General features: G+C 41.1%; 1 protein-coding gene across 1 annotated transcript in view; it reads left to right on the top strand.

The window, feature by feature from the left end:
- The window catches only part of RAD51B (RAD51 paralog B), a gene marked incomplete at both ends in the record, with an annotated part of 422,640 nt that overhangs the window by 341,899 nt on the left and 63,733 nt on the right, over positions 1 to 17,008 (top strand).

Raw genomic sequence — 17,008 nt, 5'->3', positions numbered from 1 at the left:
CACATTATGTTAAGGGAAAGCTGCTATATATGTTAATTGCAGCCATTCACAGGATGGGTGTGGAGATTTAATATTTGCTTGTTTGAGAAATCACTATATTCCCTTGTTAACATCTTGTGAACTTGATAAAGTAACGTTATGTCAAACAAGGGTCATTTTTCTCTGTTTTATCTATCTTTCTGGCCTCACTATAAAGCACACTGATTGTTTTAACAATCAGCTTGATTTCTCATTCAAATTTCTGTTTTCTCCTTTGAGATAACAGTGTGTACAGCTCTGCGTTTTCAAGGTTAATTATTGTTTAAAAAACACTGTACAGGATTACAAAGGAGTTTCCTGAAGACACTGAAATTTATGGCCACTGTTAGCCCTTTTTCTAACAGGGTTCTGAAGATTCACCCCTTTCACATGTCAAAATTCTTATATTTATCTCCCTGAAAAGATCTGAAGGCCTTAACCTGAACAATATTATTTGTACAGGCACTTGTGCTGGGGGAGGTTGCTTGTTATTTAGGAAGCAAGACACTTCATGGAAAGTGAACTCAAACCTCTTCAAATTATCCCAAATGCAGCTACTAGTGAAAGTGAAGCTTGATGCTGTAAAGATGCACATCACAATATGAACCTAGTCCTCGCAGTTGGATGCTCATGTGTCCATGGCCTTGGACATCACAATGGCGCTGTGTTCCTTAAGAGTCACCATCTAGATCAGCTTTTTTTGGCTGTCATAGTTGTTTGTGTATCCTACATCAGGGAGACAGTCAAACCTTAATGCTCTGCCACTGTGACAGCAGTCGTATTCTTTCAATTCAGCATAATTTCTAGCATATCTTAAATTTCTCCTCCTCTGCCAGTATCCCTTCAATTTTTTCTGTGTTTGACTAAGCATCAGGGTTTTTCTTTGGCTTTTATTTGAGCTGAGGGATTCAGATGGCCAGGATACAGTGCTATCAGTTTGTGAACTGAAGGCAGTATATAATTAGGCGTCATAAATGCTCTCGCGGCGTTCAAGGGTGCTCTGTCTCACACTTTTATATATGTCTGATGGTATGGGGAAGATAGCAATAATGTGGGCCTCTGTGGTTGCAGAAGTGTCTCTGTGTATCATGACCCTTTAGGAGGAGAAATAATGTGAGATGAGTCTTGGTCTTCTACATTCACATAGAACAGAATGTTAAATTGAAGCAGCAGCGTTTTGTGATCATTAGAGCTAAAGCCTGCTGAGAAATGTTATCTGAGTACTTCCTGACTCTTTCCTCATAGTACAAAATAAATTTCCCAAATAGAAAATATTTCTCTTTCAGAAGTGTCACATTATTTCCAAGTTATACAATCTAACAGTAGGAAAAAGTAATTAAGAATAAAACACAGTTCCAAAAACAGGATGCAGGTACTTGTCCAAATGTATCATCTTTATGAAACATCTGACTTTCCTGTAAGAACTTTTGTGGTGCTTCTAATTCCTTTATACCATTAAAGATGTAACAGTTTCTTATCATCCAAAGAAGGATCTCACAGCTAATAATAGTTTTAAACAGCTTTCAGTGTTTAAGTGGAAACTTCAAAAAGTGCTTTCCTTTTGTAAGTTAGTTTTGCCGATATGTCATATTTTCTGTCATTCTTTACTGAAAATGCTGTTAGTTTGGAAACCGGACATCTGCTGCTTCTTGCCTGTGTCTTTTGGTTAACCTGCTTGTGGTATCTAATCATGCAATTTCTGGTTTGGGAAATTATTCTCCTTCTTTACAAGCTCAAGCCCATACAAATATTCCAGCAAGTGTCTGCCTGCTCATGTGTACAAAAATGCAGAAGTACTCCCATTGCTGTTCTCCTAAGTCGTTTATGTACACCCATGTGTTTTGGGATCTATTTTGAAATCAGTCTCACTGTGGCAAGAACCTCTTGAGTGACTTTCAGAGGCTTAAGTTGGTGGCTTGGTTTGCCTTTATTCTGGCCCACTCCTCACACATCTTGCGCCAGCCTTCTTTGCCCATGTGTACTCTGTTGCTATACCCTTCCCCTTCCTTTACCTTGTTTTCTCTCTGTCCATCTGATTCAAGACACCAGCCCCAAATACTTCCTCTCTACCTACAAGGCAAACCCTGCTTTGTTAAGTACTTTAAGTATGGGAGTAGGAACCTCATGAATTACAATGCTACCTCTGGCACCCAAATGTTGGGCAAGACACTAACTTTCATCTGCTGATTGTTTCCCTGGGTGGCTAAGTAGGAAGATAATTCCTACCTCGTTAAATGCTTTGCAGAGGTTCTGTGGGCTTAATTAGATGTTGGTCTGTGAGCTACCAACATTAAAAATACAGGCACAGTATGGGTGCTGAGGAGTTTAACCACAAACATCTCTTTCAGTCTCTCTTATTCTTTTAACTTAATTAACAGGAGTTTATCTTCTAACTTTATAACTTAATAGTTTTACAGCTTAGAGTTTATGAAAGGCACCACAGCAGATCTTCTGGAAAAATTGTGTAGTATTATAATTACAGCTGAAAAAAATTTACTTTGTGCATTAGCAGAACAGGAAAATAAGTATACTTTGCCCTTCTCAACAACTTGGCCCTAAAGCACCCAAACCCCTGCAATTTCAGACTTGGTCTGTTTGTGTGCCTCACATCGTACAAATGAAAGGTTCTTTTGCCTGAATGCATAGAGCATTGCCTGGTTACAGACAACAGGTTTTAGTCATAGATCTCAAAGAACTTCACCAAGAAAGGCACGTAGGACTATCATCATCTGACAGTAGAAACAGTGTAATACAGTACATGGTAGAATGTGGCATTAGCTACCCAGTGGTTCCTGGCTCCCTTCTGCCCGGTCTGACAAGTAGGAGCTGTAACGACAGTCTTTGCATCCTTCATTTTACAATACAGATTGCAAATGATAGTGGTCCTTTAAACTAGCCTCTTATACTCGCTGCTTAATTCAAGAGAGATGCAGAAAACTGTACATGAGTAAGGAGAGAAAGTTTTCTAATTCTTTCATGTATAATCACTTCTGCTGTTTCTAGCAACATATTTAAGAGCACTTTTAACATACACATCCACATCTACTTGCCCACAGCACATGCTCACTCAGCCTTTCATGACTGAAGTTGCATGCATGTACAAGATGGCAGAAATGAAACCACTGTGAGTAAGATTTATGAATGGCAGAGGACTGAAAGGGTTAAGAAAAACCCTCTGCATATACCTGGTATATAAAACTGTCATGTAATCAAATGAGAGGAATGCACTCCATAGTGTACATTAGCAAACACTCCATGCACGCTGACTGGCAGAGGCTCAGGGTTTTCAGTGCTGTCTTGTACTACAAAGCCCTTCTTTGTTCTCTCAGCTCTGTTTTAAATATCTGATGACTGTTCTACACCATGTCAGTGCCAAATCCCCAGCTTCACTGCAAACTCTTTACAACAGCACATTGTGGGCAGATCGGATGGGGATGGGCTGGCAAAGTGTGGGTATCTCCTCTTTCTTTGCTTCTCAGGCAGGTCCTCTCACTAACTCTGCCATATCCCTGTAATTTCTGTAGCCCCTTGTGCAGCCACCTGGATAATGTTCAAAGCCAGAAGGAGTAAATTGGGAGAGCAGAAATTGAATTTGGATCCTGACGTGGCAACGGCACTCCACAAGTGTGCATCAGGATGGGTGTAGTCAAGGTTCAGCCAAGGAAGGGCAAATGAATCAAAGAGTGTTCTTGCAACAAATATTTTTGTTGAAACTTGTTGTGCCCATACTGTTGTTGGCTGGATCTTGTCTGAGCTTGCTAGCCAAGTGGGATTGAGCTTTGAAAAAAATCAGATGAAAGATTTCCTATGAACATGTACACAGAAAGGCAGGAAGTGATGCTGATGACTCAGGAGATGGTGATGTTCCTTCTAGATTTGAAATTAAAGTACTTCCCTGGAAGGATATTAACACAGCAGAATACATCTCAGCCTCTCTCAGATGAGATGCTAAACCAGGGGCTCATCTTCTCATGTTTGTCAAGGATTCTTTTTCATATGACTTCTACCTATATTTTAGTTAGAAAGATGATGTTCTAGCTTTCTGTACATGGCACTTATGTGTTTTTGCCTCAGCTGCTACACTTAGCTCATTCTGCAGAAGAGGTGTTTTTTCATTCCAGGAAAAAATTGTGGCTTGAGTACCTGAAGATATACAATAATGATACGGTATCTTCTTCGTGGCCCTAAAGCTACCAATTCTGTTCATGAAGAATACTTCTGTTTTTCTAGATAAACACAATTACTGTTTTTTCCTGCAATGTTCTGGGACTTCTGTGTTGTCGTGGTTTAAGCCCCGGCTGTAAATTAGAACCACACAGTCTACTTCCCCCCCACCCCCCAGAGGGATGGGGAGGAGAATCGAAAGAATGTAACTCCCACGGGTTGAGATAAAAACAGTCCAGTAACTAAGGTATAACACAAATCACTACTGCTACCACCAATAGTAATAATGATAAGAGAAATAACAAGGGAAGAGAATACGATACCGCCCGCCGGAAAAGAGAGCCCGACAGAAAAGAGGACGTGCCCTTCCGGGTAGCTCCCAGTTACATCCCCTGGCATGACGTGCTGTGGTATGGAATACCTCTTTGGCTAGTTTGGGTCAGGTGTCCTGTCCCCGCTTCCTTCCGACCCCTCCTCCTCCCTGGCAGAGCATGAGACTCACAAAGTCCTTGGTCAGTCTAAACATCTGTGTTATCAGCTTTGTTCCCAGGCCAAAAGTCAAAAACACAGTGCTGCAACAGCTACTAAGAAGGAGAAAAACTGACTGCTACTGCTGAACCCAGGACATGTGTGTAGACACTGTGGTAGGAAATAAGCAGTAGAGCTTTCTGAATTAAGAGAAGATTTTATGCAATATTATTTCAATGGTGCTGCCCACTTTTGGTGATTAATGTGAAAAGAAGCTAAGGTGCTGAGTTACCAATTCTGGTTTACGTTTCCCTTCCTGAAGCTCCTTGGCATCCAGTACTGGTGTGCTGGAAACTCAGTCATGTAGTGGGTGGCTGCAGTGCCTTCTAAAATAAACAAACCTGTTTTCTTTCAAATTTCTTCATTTCACATGCAAATATTTCTTGGTAGACTCAGTCAGAAACCCTTTCTAAAGTAAAACCGATTTATTAATGGCCACTTGAAGGTGCATTGTAAAACTTTTGCTTAATCATTTAAAATCCATGAAAGCTAAAATCATTGAAAGCAAGATTTACAGCACTGCAGAAACTTGTGCAAGGCCACATTTGCCACTAAAGCTCTCTGGCTTAAATAATCCCATTCAGTGCATACACTGTATAATTGGTTGTGTATCAAAATCCTTCAGGGGACTTGCAGTGGCTGCTTAGGTTATGCAAGTGCAGGCACTCTTGTCTTTGCTGTGTTTGCTTCCCTAGTACAGGACTGAGTGCAAATAGGCATGAATTCCTCTGTGGTGAAGTATTAATACATGGTGAGGAGGTGTTACTGTCATTTTACTCAGAAAGGATATAGAGTTGAAGGGACTCTTTTAGTGTTACATAGAAGTTTGTACCAGTCAGAAATTGAAATCATATGTTTTATGATCCTTTTCAATGCCTTCTTCATTAAATTATTGGCTCTCATTTTGTATTGTACCTCCCATCACATACAGAATCCCAGGAAAGTTCACAAACAAGACCCTGTCCCATTAGGGAGAGAGTGACCAGCCAGTGAGTGTCTCACTTTTTAACACTGTAGCAGGGGCTATGAACAGTATACAGGTCCCTTTTAAAAAAGAAGAAAATACCATGGGGCATTTTTAATGTTCTCCCAGAGTTTGGTGAAAGCCAGTTTAATGACTAGTATTTTCCCAAAGGGGAATCAGTTAGCTTTTTTATGATACAAGAGATTCCTGCTTCCTTTGCTTGCCCTGCATCTTCAATGTCACCCTGCAGAGATGGTCTATGGGTATCCTGTTGGTCTTGGTTAGTTCACCACAGATTAATGAGCGAGAGTTCCAAAAGGGACTGACACTAGAGAAATCTTTTCCTTTATGCAACAGATTAATTTTTCAAGATTTTCTGGAAAATCCTGAAAAAAGAATCTTTCCCCATCTTTACATACCACTAACTGCTTCCTCTCAGCCTCCTGCTTCAAACCCCTTGAATACACTTAGTGCCCACCTAGCTGTTTGCATAGCGGTGCTCTAGCAGAGGGACCCATGATTCTGGCAGGAAAGTAAGAACTCTCTCATTTACTGTTGTTTGGTGTCTTTAAGTGTACTTACATGGCAACTTCGACCATCCTAGCACAGTGGAGATGGTTACTTTGCTCTTCTAGCTTTATCAGTCACCAGAAGAGATTACAGAAAGTCAGCCTTTTGAAAGACAAAGCTAAGACCAGTACCTCGCCTTGCAGGTGGGTGCCTGTGTCATTTCGTGCAGGCTGCCAGGAAAAAAGGTAGCGTCAGAAGTGAAAGGACTCAGGAAATGCTCCAGCTGTAAAATGCACCACATGTAAAATTATTTATTTCTCATAAAAAGCAAGTTGCTCTCCAGGGGAGTACTGTAGCAGGCATAAACCAAGCGTATCTAAAAAGATGTGCACAAAAAAAAAAAAAGGAGTTAGGCTGAGTAAAGAGAAGGCTATGTGCTAAAGAGATAACTATGTTTTGTTAGGAATGACTGAAGTAAGTGTAAGCTGTTTTCCTGGCATTGTTTAGTGGAGCTGAAGGAATGAGCCAGGTATTATGCCATTACTTTGAGGTTAAACATTTGGGAGAAATTAAATAGATTTGCTCACTCCCAAAGTACTTCTGAATCTTAACTCAAGAGTAGGGAGTTTAGCAATGAAGTCTGCAGCCCAGAGCAACCAGGAAGGTCAAGAAGGATTTGTGATTCATGGTGATTTGCGCTGAGCAAGGGGTGATCACTTCATGCAGAAGTTCTCTTTCTACTGCTAGTGAGGACTCTGTGCTCCTGTGTCCCACAGCAAATGTGCAGGTCCCATTTTCTGTCAGGCAGGTTAAATGTCATGTAGGTTTCCTTTCCTCTCTGATTTGGTTGTGTCTGCAGCTTCTTGTTGCCATTCTCAGGAGGACGCAATCCAGATGAAATCCAGCTGTATCTGTCCAGCACCATACTGATTATGTAGTGTCACCTGCTTCCTTCCAAACCATACCCTCCCTCTTTGCTTTCAAACTTTATCTGTCACAGTGGCAGATGCTCTTGTAACTACATATCTCAGCTTCTGAACTTTCTGGCGCTTAGTTTCTTTGGCTTTCCTGTGAGCTACTGAATCTTTGGGACCAATTCTTCAGTTCCATGACTTCCCACGTAAATCAGTCATTACATAGCATGAGCACAGCCAGGTTTTTCTTTTGCCTTTTCTCCAAACACCAAAGGAGTGCAGATCTTTTATAAACTCGTGGAAGGTGAACTCTGGATTGGAGAAAGAGCGAATGAATCAAAAATTCCCAATATGTTCGTGTAATGGAAGGGCACCTCAGTGCAATCCCAATTAAGAGCCCCAGCTGCCTGCAGAAGAAAAAATTCCCTTGACCATTTGAAGTGGCAAGATCCTTCCCTTTTTTCCAGTGTAAAATAAATGCTTGCTAGTATGTGGATGGTGTTAGTGAGATGTACTGTGTGAAGATTTGTTTTCAGTAAGAGTATGACCATACCACCCTGAGGAAGAAAAAAATTTCAAGTGACCTTTCTCCACTTTGTTGGCAAGTCAGCCACTATCTCCCAGGATAATAGGAGTGCCTGATACACTGAGCAGATGAGCCTTGAAGGATGTGAGGAAAGCTACTATACTGGGATCAATAGCATACTTTTTCCTTCTGTAGCATGTAAACATTTGACCTGATAAACATTAGAACTCTTCATCCGCTTCTACCTTTTTATTTGTGTTTAAAGAACAACTAAATCCCTGTATCTGTAGATGGAGAAGTCCATCTGGATATTCTTCCTTGGGAAATCCTGTCTGTATTTGCTTGGAAAATCAGAGAGAAATTTAGGTGTAAGAGTGTTGGTAGAAGTTTTGTATTGAATCCATTTACATTTAGATGGAATACATTGAATTAGATTACCTGCTGCAGTCAGAAGAAACAGTTTTACCTGTACCAGTGACATGTGAGTTACGGTGTGCTCCAGGCTGTGCTAAGGGGACCTCAGCTTATTAGTAGAATATTTTACATGTGTTTTTAGTGGTTTGAGGGGCTCTTACAGTATAACTCTTCCAACAGCAATCTCTGTTTAAATGTTTTGCTCTCTGAGGTGCACATATTCACTAAGAGAGTAAGTGGGGAATGTATTCAATTGTTTCTTGTGTTAAACAGGGATGCCTTTCAATTGATCAACTGGAAGTAAACATCACATGGCAAATGAACCTATAAGGCTGCTCTTTTTCAGAAGAGCTAATGTTTTGTTCCTGAGACATATCCTGAGACATACTCTGCCTGTGTACTGCTAATGCAGTGCTGAGTCAAACAGCATCCATCTGTGGGAGCAGCAGAGCTGAAGGTCAAGGAACAGAATCTGCAGGTGTCTTCCCCCAGGGAACTTTTCATACCTGCTGTTTGGTGCAACCTAACCTATTACATAAGTGAGAGATTCACTCTTCTGACAAATGTTAATGATCCTCAAGGATCATATTGTGTTGGCAGGGATGATTTAGAAGGATTCAGAGTGAATGTGAGAGGCAAAAGGCCGCCTTCATCTACTGCCATATGCTGGATGGTGCTGTTTGACTACGAAGGTGTCTGATCCTTCTCCAAAACATAAGTGATACAACTGCTCTCCAGTATTAATAGATAAGTCAGTAATAAGTATATATTTTTCCCCTTTTGTGTCCATTTTTAAGTAGATTTGAACCTGATGAAAAGTACTGGTGTGACAGCCCTGATGATTTCACTCTTCTATTCTAAAACCAAGATGAGTAGAAACCATGGGAATGCAGGCTGCACTGAGATGAGGGGAAGGACATGGCTTTTCAGATGGCTGGTACCCACTGAGACACAGTTTGGAGCAGACCTGGCTTATGGTTTGCTCTTCTGTCACTGGGAACAAGAGGAGTAAGGGAAAGACAGTGCTGTTGTACTTGGCAGCAGGACAGCACACCAGCCTTTGAAGAACTGACTGCACTTATGAAAAAGAACTGCTTAAGATGGTTGTATGATATCTTTTTTCATCTTCTCTTGGTAATACTAAAGAATCAAAACACACAGTAAGCAAAGTCCGATACTGACTTGGAATGATTTGGACACATGAGGGCTTCCGGTGTTGAAAGAATAACTGCACTCTGTTGTAGGACAAATTCTTCATAGGGAGCTGCCTAAAATCCATGGAGTTTCAGTCAGGACTAATTTGGCCCTTGCCTTTGAGTCAGCTTGTACAGTCACACAGTCTATTATGTATTTTGAAAACTTTTTGCTCTACCAGAGATCTGTCAGTGAGTATTTCTAATGTCTGCTGTACCTGTTCCTGCTAGGAACAAAGCACTATACTGCTGGCAACTCAGTACATCCCACACATGGTATTATTGTCAACCTGTTTGTTTGTTTGTTTTTGCTGTTGTTGGAATAGCATCATACAGAATCTGCCCTTCTGGAGTAGAAAGGTAGTGCTGACTTCTGATCCCGAAGCCCACCCCAGTCTTACAATACAGTCTATAAAAGGGTGCTGTAGACGTCCCCAGGGTGAACACAAGGTATTACTTCACTGGAGCAGTTGTGCTGACATCCTGGACCGTGAGAGCGCAGCTGGGTCAGTTTAAAAGCAGCAGTCAGGTTCCAAGAGGGAAGCCAGGCTTTTATTATTCACACTATAGTCACCTATTGTTTTGCTTCTTGTTTTTCTCAAGATATGTAGACATAGTCTGGTGGGCAGGAAAGTAAAAGACTGGGAGTGCCAGCTCTAAGCAGCCGCAGCACACCCAGGTACTCTGCAAACTTCCTTCTCACAGCTCTGTTCCTGCCATTTCACAACAAAGCCATGGCTCCTGGCCTGCACATTTGGTCCTGAATAGCAGAACTAAAGCACCTCCAGCCTGGCCTGCACACGTTTGGCTAATTTCAGTGTGTATTCCCGCACAATGCTGCCAAATCATCTCAAGTTCAGTCAAGAGCAGCCAGGCCAGGATGTGTTTTAAAATGCAACTGCAAATAGGGCTTAATTATACAATGTTCTGTAATGATTTTATGATAGCAGCTGAAGGCTGGCATGATCTTTTTGACTTTCATTTCAGCTGGGATCTTGGACATAAGTGAATATGTATGTCATTAAATGACTCTTCACAGATTCAAAAGGATACTATTAATGAAACCAGAATACTTAATATTTGTTAGCTGAATAAACCCCAACAATTCTGATTCTCTGGTCTGTTAAGCCATGCGAAAGCATAGAATGGCCTTAGAGCAGTCAGCCACCCAGTAGAGAATTCCTCCTGCTTAGCATTTCATTGATGAGAACAACCGGCTGCCAATTCCCTCCTTTGTAGATATGTATAAGAAAACAATTAAAAATAAATCTCAGTGTTCTCTGTCTTCTGCTGAATTAATTCTTCAGGGTAGTCCTGTTGCAAATGAGAGCTTGGCACCTCAGAGCCAAATATCTGCAACTAGCTTCTCCCCGTGCCCTAACCTTTTCTGCAAGACGCTGTCAGAGAGAGCAGAGAAATGATTTTTGCAGTATTAAAAAAGTTTGAATCATTTGTGTTAGCGCAGAACTCATGCCAGGTCCACCCAGACCCAGAAGCTGATTTTATGCTATCACAGAAATCTTGGGACCCCCTTCTTCACTGCTATAATCATCACAGAATCTTAGAATACCAGTGAAGAAGGGACCACACTGATCATCTGGCCCAACCTTTCTAGACAAGCATGACCTAGACTAGATGTCCCAGCACTTTGTTCAGTTGAATCTTTAAAGTATCCAACATTGGGGAATCCACCACTTCCCTGGGGAGATTATTCCAGTGCGTGCTTCTTCTCATTGTGAAAAATTTTCCTCGTGTCAAGTCAGAATCTCCCCAGGAATAGCTTGAGCCCATTATCCCTCGTCTTTTCCATGTCACTGTAAAAAGGGAGTCTCTGTTTTCTTTGTAGCCACCCTTTAAATACTGGAACATGGTGATAAGGTCTCCCCTGAGCCTTCTTTTCTCCAGGCTGAAAAACCCGTTCTCTCAGCCTTAAATCCACAGGGAGGAATTTAGGCTGTAGGATGGATTCTGTTTTACAGAATCTGATCACTGTCTGGATTCATGTGCCAAAAATTCCTTTCATAGCAATCAGGGTGACACCTTTCTTCCAAGTTCCAGTCTGCCCAGAGCAGATTGTTTGCACAGAGTGAAAATGTGTGCACTCAGTCTCCCATGCTAAATAAAGGTAGTCTAAGGGTAAATAATAAACCCACATGATGGTGGAGGTGAGGGTCACCTGGTGTTTACATAGGGAACAGAGATAGAGGAAGAAAGTTCTGGTTTGCTTTTTAGAAGCATTCTAGATTGGTATCTCCAGCTTTCTGAATATAACCTGCAGTCAGAGCTTCTCCACAGTCTCACCAAGTCCAGGCGCCTGAATGTGCTTGGCTTCTTCCTATGCATTGTGATAGATTTTTACGTGGGAATTTACTCAAAAGGTGGAGTGATTCATGCAACCTGCTCGGTGCAACAACATGTGAAAATCTGTTTCTCCTTTTCGCTGTAAGTTGTGATCCACTGGCACAGGTTGCCCAGAGAAGCTGTGGATGCCCCATCCCTGGCAGTGTTCAAGGTCAGGTTGAATGGGGCTTGGAAAAACCTGGTCTAGTGCAAGGTGTCCCTGCTCAAGGCAGGGGAGTTGGAACTGGATGATCTTCAGGGTCCCTTGCAACCCAAACCACTCTATGATTCTATGAAATAGGGCTCTTTGGGGCTGGTAACAACCATCAGAGTCACAGTACTGTAAAAAAAAGTCTTACCTCTGCAAGGATAAAAATACCATCCTTTTTTATGCATCCACACCTTCTCCGCATTAGGAAAATTGCTGGCTGCTACTGATGGAGAGTAAAAATGGGTGTAGATAAGCCTCTGGTGAAAAGGGTTTCTATTCAAGGGCAGACTGGGACAAGCAGTGATTGGCACTACTCAGAAACCAGGCACAGAAAGCTGCAAGGCTGCAGCAAAATTATGACTGGTGGTAGCGTATGCTATTGGCATCCTATGGCAATAGTTGGTATGCTTCCTAGCATGCAGAAGGTCTTGGCTGTGCCAGAGAAGAGCAGTCCAGTCCTGCTTTTCTGCCAGTCACTATCAATACTATAAATAGATGCTTTGGGAGTTTGTTTCTGGGAATATCTTGCAGTTAGAAGGTAGCATGTCAATAAAGCCAGGGATTACAATTTGTAGCCACAGACTAAGGCCAGGATATATTTTCAACAGTGGGAAGTTATTGCTGTCCTACTTATTCCTGTGCATGTTGATATGTAAGCTGTGACCATACATCTGTCATTGTGAAGTGAGTCACAACAGGGAATATTAAGGTTTTGGACGATTTTTGTCCAACCAGACTATCCCTAAATCAGTTTGTTTCCTTTACTCAGCTAGTGCAACAGCTGTGTAAGGAGTTGCGCTGCACCAAGGGTAGGGAGGTGCACTATGAAGGAATGTGTCAATTTTGATCCAGAAAAAGGCCATATAGAAGAACAAATGTAAAAAGTCTTGACTTTCTGAGCTAGTCACATTTCATCCCCTCTATCATCAGTGCTAGTTGCAAGGGTAGATTTCTGACTTAAAAAGATTAATAACATGCCAGTACTAATCCACTGGAGATCCATGGACATGTGTTGAATTCCCAGGACTTCTGCTGCCTCTTAGCAAAACCAGTGGGAGTTTTCAGGTACAGCAAATATACCTAATATTATAGGAATACTTGTAAGTAATTGTATTTATTATTCCATTTTTGGAGAACCATGAACAAGGAAACAATCAAATGCTCTTTAACAAAGGTAATTGTTTTAAAATGTGTGAGAGTTCACTTTGTACTCTCTTCTTTCTACCTTTTCATATCATTGCTGGTTTACAAAGGTACTGCCCATGGATAAGGGATGCTTTTAACTTCCTGCATGCCAATATCTCTGTCAGGAATTTAGGTGACATGTTGATGGAGCACATTAAATTTTTATTCCTAGCTAAATAATGTTTAATCTAAAAGTTATATCTAATCTGTTGGTATTAGCTTGCTAATAAAGCGCCTGATGGAGTTAGATGAGTTGAACTGGAAATGTTTTACCTCTGTTTTTCTCTAAGTACAGGTTGTAGTCAGTGCCTGGATAAGCTGACCCTGCAGTGTTCTGGCCAGTTCAGTCTTATATGCCCGAAGCAACAGGTTTTTCGCTTTTTCCTCTGCTTTCTGAGCTCTTCTGTGCATACTGTCTGTGGGAAGTGTCTGCTCACACCTGGGGGAAATACACAAAGCCAAGTGCCTTTAATTGCTTCTGGAACAGTACAAAGAATTGTTTAGACTAGATTTACTTTTCTGATTTGTGCTTAGAGACAGAGCTGACCTCTGCCAGAACTACAAAGAGCACCCAGCTGAGCCTGTTAATATCTCTTAGGAAACAGTTCGGGAACGAGCCTAGCTCACTGCCCACTGCTGTAGTGATTACAGTAAATCCTCATCTTCTGCAGACTTCAGCAGGGTGTTTGCAGTCAGCAGTTCTGATTCGAACCTCAGAGAGCAAAGAATGTAAAATACGTATCAAAATCCACTCAGTTGTAACAGCTTTCATTTATAGTAACTCAAACTGATACATTTTTCCTCAAAAACAGGACATGTGTGAGTACTCTGCTTGAGGGGAGTGTGAGGAAGAAAAAGCTCTAGGCCACCTTTAGTGAGAGCAACATCTTCTTGTCTTTTATCTTGGGCACTTTGATCTCACCAAGTGAGATCCCACTGCACAGCCCTGCTCAAGCCTCTGTACTTTGTTTAATAAGTGTCCTTATTTCCCCAATCCTTGTATCAGCCTAAGTATTGATACAACGATTTACATAACTGTTTCTAACATTGCCCTTGCACACTGCAGCATAGGCATTGCTACAGTTTCTGTTGTTGTTTGTTAAGTCTCTGTCGCTCTTATGTCAATCTCTGCCTCATTTTGTTGGCATCCTCGTCTCACTGTTCTGTGAATCCTGTATGTTGCCTTCTTTCTGCTCAGCTCTCAGGGTAGCAAATGTACCTACTTCCCATGCTTTCTGTTGCTGGATAGGTATGACTCTAAAAAGAGATAAAATGCTTCTGTCATTCCTCATTCTGCTTTGAAAAAACATTCATTGTTTTAAATCATGCACATTTATTCTAATACTGGTGAAGAGCATGTGAGCATACTGCAAAATGGGTACTTCTGCAGCTTCTGTGGGTAGGTTTGGTCTTGCTCCAGTTCATATACATGTATATCACAAACGCTGGTACATTACTTGGCAAGGTCTAGCCAAGAAACTATGTATTTAATACAACAAGGAACAAGATCTCTCCTTTCCCCCTTAGGGACAGGCCTGTAGTACATATGAGTAATACATCTGTCTAATTACATAGAAAGGCTGCTTTTGAATCTATCTCAAAAGCAGCCTTTACCTGTGCACAAGGTACATGACAGCACTAATTTAGAGCCACAACTTGAAGTTTATAAATAAAAGGACATACAGGTCCCTACAAATCTTAGCTGATCTTGAAGCCGGATCAAAAGTGGATGTTTGTTTTTGAGTTCCTCCCAAAAGGCCTGTTTCAGAAAGATGTCCCTTTTTTTGGTCTGTTATTTGCAAATACAAGCATAGTAAAGACTGACAGCTAAAGCAGCCAAATCTGAGAACTCCTTGCTTCTTTTCAAAATGGCTGCTGCTCTGGTCTGTGCTTTGAAGGCAATGGGCTGCTTTTCACCTGGCACTGCAGGCAGGACTCAGCTTCTCCTTCCAACTCACAGCCCTCAGATCTCTGCTATTTTTCACCAAGTTTAGGGACTTGGTGCCTGTGCACAGGTAATGCTTTCTGATCAGTTTTTTTTTTTCTCTTGGCAGCAAACCACTGGCTAGAAGCTGAAAGCTAGATTAATTTGAATACCAGGAAATACTTTGGCATTTGTGGATCTGACTATCTTTCTACTGTTTTGTCAGTAATGGTCTTTACTTTCATCTCAGTTATCCTTTAAATAGCCTCCGTGTGCCTGAGTTCAGCACCTCAGCTTTAATGAAAATAGGTTTTGTTTGTTATTTGAGATGTCTTTCAAAGTGATGAAGATGGAGGCTCTGGGGTTCTGGGATCTTAGATCTGAGAAACTGCCTGGAAACAGGAGTGACACTGAAGAGCTGATGAAATGTTTATATCAAGTGAAGGGCAGAACAAAAACTGTGTAAGTGATGGAAGGGGAACTTGATTGTTCAACACCCTGCTTTTATAACTGTAGCGAGGAATAGAGAAAGTGTTACACCATTTTCATTTTGAATCTACTGCATCTATAAAAGGTAGACTTACTTGGTGCTTGTTCGGTTTACAAGTAGGTGTAGGAGAACACATGGTAACCTACAATGCTTTGCAAAGAATTTGTAACACATTCATAACTGAGTACATTTACACCATGGAGTACCCTTGCAGATGCAAGTTGCCTTAGGGAAAAAGTTTTCCATGCTAACTAAGGAACATATTTGGGCCATTTCAGCCACATAAAGGAAATTAATGTACAGAAGAGGTCAGTGCCGTAACTGTTCTGTGCCAGAAATTCTTAGAGGTGGTGTTTATACTGAACTATGCATTATCTGTACCCTGTTTATATATATGTGTGCTAACTCTACACAGCATTTCTGCTTTTAGAAGCTCTTATAATAACATATACCCCAGGGTTTCATTTATCCTTCTCCCAGCCTGATTGTTCTTTTTTCTTTATAATTCGCTTAATTGCCTAACACTGGCAAGTTAAGTTTTGTTCATTTTTTTTCTCTTTTTTTGTTCCTTTCTTTCCACCCTCCCCCTCCACGAATTATTGCAAGTCATTGTGCACTAAATATAGTTCTGCTTTCTGCTTTCCAGATGCTGAGAGCTTGGCTTACATCCTTATAGCGTTCCTGCCTAATTCTCTCTCTCTCTGTCACACACATACAACTATTCAAAGCAAATTTATTGAGTTCAGTGCATCAAGAAAATCTTAATAGTTCTCTTTGTAGAATGGAGAGTAAGTTTTACTGAAACTTACTCATGTTAAATGTTTGCCAGCTTTATGCTCAACTACTGTACCCTGTATTCATTGTTGTGAGGGCCCAGTATATGGTTCTTGCTGACTTAAATATTCTGTAAAAGCTTTCATCTCTGCACACATCTCACTGTGTGTTTTAGCTATTCAGATCTCAGGTTTTACAGCCTGATCTAGCCACGGAAATTTCACTTCTAGTCCCACTGGAGTACACTGGAATATTAGGCCACCTTCAAGGATGTTTCAGCTCAAAATGTGGAAGTTCCACAGCAAAAGCCAGTATAGTAGAGAAGTATATACATGTTTGAGCCACAGCTGCAGAGTCAGTTTGAACACGATTAGAAACTTACTACAGCTATCCAAATCAACACTAATTTTCAGGAAAATTAACTTTCTGCTCTATTTCTTTTGTGAGCTGGTGCTGGTATCCTCATAAGAGCTGCCCACCAGGCAAGTGACTGGTAAGGATCAAGTAGTTCCTTTATGGGGTATATAATATCCCTAGCTTATAAAGCAATTTGGACTAGCAAAAGGCACAGAAAAAATTTGTAATTTTCACTTATCAACAATTAGTAGTGCCTCACACCAGTGCAGTATTTTTTTAATAGGAAGAATCCCAATTTAAGATCCATATTTATGCTGAAATTTGCTAGAACCAAGGTATTTGGACCCTTTACCCACCACTGAAATGCAGCTGTGGTACAGCATGGCAGCTGTTTAGGACAGGAAGCAAGGAAAATGTTGTGTTTAATCAAAATTGCAGTGTAATTGATTGGCAGAACATATTTACCCTGAAGATGGGGCTGTACTGCCAAACACAG

The sequence above is a fragment of the Psittacula echo genome (assembly GCF_963264785.1).
Source record: "Psittacula echo genome assembly, chromosome: 5".
NCBI lineage: Eukaryota > Metazoa > Chordata > Aves > Psittaciformes > Psittacidae > Psittacula > Psittacula echo.
Note: the sequence above shows the minus strand (reverse complement) of the source record. Positions and strands in the feature narration are given on the sequence as shown.